The sequence below is a fragment of the Cyprinodon variegatus genome, unplaced genomic scaffold, assembly GCF_000732505.1.
Source record: "Cyprinodon variegatus isolate N-32 unplaced genomic scaffold, C_variegatus-1.0 Scaffold1648, whole genome shotgun sequence".
Taxonomy (NCBI): Eukaryota; Metazoa; Chordata; class Actinopteri; order Cyprinodontiformes; family Cyprinodontidae; genus Cyprinodon; species Cyprinodon variegatus.
In genome coordinates this window covers 42,953-45,307 of record NW_015152101.1, presented here as the reverse complement: position 1 = coordinate 45,307, position 2,355 = coordinate 42,953, and the positions used below count along the sequence as shown (strand labels likewise).

General features: G+C 39.6%; 1 long non-coding RNA gene across 1 annotated transcript; it reads right to left on the bottom strand.

Moving 5' to 3' along the window:
• Nucleotides 1–1,274: 1,274 nt before the first annotated feature.
• On the bottom strand, nt 1,275–2,037 carry LOC107104204. Its single transcript, XR_001482231.1, has 3 exons — nt 1,933–2,037; nt 1,828–1,856; nt 1,275–1,397 (listed from the first exon to the last, which is right to left on the bottom strand). It is a non-coding gene; the product is annotated as an uncharacterized LOC107104204 (long non-coding RNA).
• Nucleotides 2,038–2,355: the final 318 nt, after the last annotated feature.

Sequence of the window (2,355 nt, the reverse complement as noted above, 5' to 3'; positions counted from 1 at the left end):
CCACGTGTGGAGCCCATTCCCCCTCGCCCTGCTCTCCTTTCACTGACTGGTGCCTGGGTTTGCCGGTGCACTGGTGATGCTAGGTGATTGAGGTTGGATGCCCAGGTTGCTACTGGCTTATTCCTGGTGGCTGCTCCAAGGGGCATGGCTCGTCAGGGCCCGGGCCAGGGCTCCTGCCGGGAGCTGGGGTTCCCCTGGGGCCCATGGCCGGATTCACTTCGGGGTGGCTGGCTGCTGGCCGAGCCCCTGGACTCATCCCCACGGCTCCCAGGGCCTCCAGCATTACGGTGGCTGGGGGACTTGTTCAGGGCCTTCTCTCCTCCTCCCTTGGTGGGGTTGGATTTCCTGGGTTGGCCCCTCCTGGGCGCCTTTGCTCTTGGGGTCCCTTTGAACATCTGGGGTTTTGGGTCCCCCGGTGCTCGCCTCGGTGCTCAAGAGGGGCACCTCTTTGGCTCTCTACAACCACTATTGAGCATTTTTCCTTTTGACAAACTTTACATGCACAAGTGCACTTTCACAAACAACTACAGGTACTTGGTTTCAGGTACTCAGAGATTCACTTCCATAGCCCATATTCTTATCTTCAGCTACCACAGTATACATGTCAGATTAAATATTACTTATTCTTCAGCGATAGTATCAAGGCGTTACTTTATTTGATCTCTTATACTATATCCGTTGGTTGTTCTGTTCTTTTTACATCTCTTTGCAGGTGATAAAGCAGACTGAAGATGTTTTATCATTGCCTTCCTTTTATCACCTCTTTATTTAATTTTTTCTCCATTTTCCTGTTTTGACCTTTCCTGTTCTACTTATATTGCAGTGTCCATGTAATCTGTAAAACTCCCTGCATAATTATAATAAAGCAATTTATATGCATAAATCAAGCTGAACCCTATGGCAATAGCCGTACTGCTCCACTTGTAAAGGTACAATCTTCAAGCTGCAGCATTTTTGACCACAATTGTGATGATTTGATGTGACTCTGGTTGATCATGGGGTGATTTTTAATTTTCATGGGGAGCAGGTCTGCATTTATGTTTTATATTAGATTTATCTGCTTCTGATTGGCTCCTCAGCATCTATATGATGTAATTGAGATAATGACACATTATTCAGTTTCTGTCTGTCTGCCACCAGGTTTTAATCTGAGAACAAATCCAGAGATTCTGGGATTTATTTTATTATAGATTATAACGGAAGTTTAGAGAAAACTTTTGTACATATATTGGGAAATAAAAATGTAAAAAGTTAAGCATACAAAGTGAAGTGAAATACAATAAAGCGTTGCTTTAGTATAAACTGTATTGACGAGATGGTCAGCTGATTGTGGCAGCAGCAGAACGTTCTCCATCATTTTCATAATCTACTGCATCCTCATCAACAGCATCATGAACCTGTGAGATAAAACCAAACATTAACCTTTATAATACAGTTATAGAAACAAACTGGACATTTAAAGCAGCATAAATGCTACCAGAGAGCAAATCCTTCATAACAGCTGATCAATTTATTACTCTGATAAAAGAACATTTTGACGCTACTTAAAGTCAATAAACCTTTTTTTTTTACTAATATATTTGTTCTGTCATTTTAAAATATACAAACTCTACAGAAAATTAACCAAACTGGGATTTAAAGCAGAACATTCTTGCTGCAGCAGCTTGTAAATCTGTTGTAATCAAACTGAATCTCAGCAGAGAGAAAAAGGTGAAAAGGTTTAATGTTAAAAACTGGAAACTTAATTTTGAAGAAAAAGGTTTCATTTAGAATCTGTATGTAAAAGATCTATGAAGATATTTTCCATGTTTGATTTTTTTCACTTACATTGATGTCTTTCTGATGCTTTTTGCTTCCTGGGATGGAAAGAAAAATAAAATAATTAACATAAAAAATCTGTAGCTTTGCTCCATTCTGGTCAGGTTTGCTCACCTCTGGTTCTGATGATATCAGCAGTGATTCCAACCATCAGGATCAGTGCTGTGATCCTCAGAGTCAACATGATGAAGCTCAGAGGAGACCAGTCTGGGAAACCTGCTGATGGTTTTAATTTAAGAGGAAAACATTTTTAACATCATGGTTGATTTTCCATCAGAATCAACAGCATCTTCTCTGCAACACAGCATCTCTATGATCTGTTTCATATGTTGAATTAATAGACAGGACATGTAGAGGTAACTACTTTGAAAAAGGTAAAACTAAAAGGATGTTAAGAGAAAATAGATTTTTATGACACAAATCAACTATATAAATATAGTTTTATATATACAGGAAAAGTTATAGGTGAAGGTGATGAACTTCTAGTAAGTTGAGCGTTGGACAGCGATTTGTTTCCATTCATATTGAAATACACAC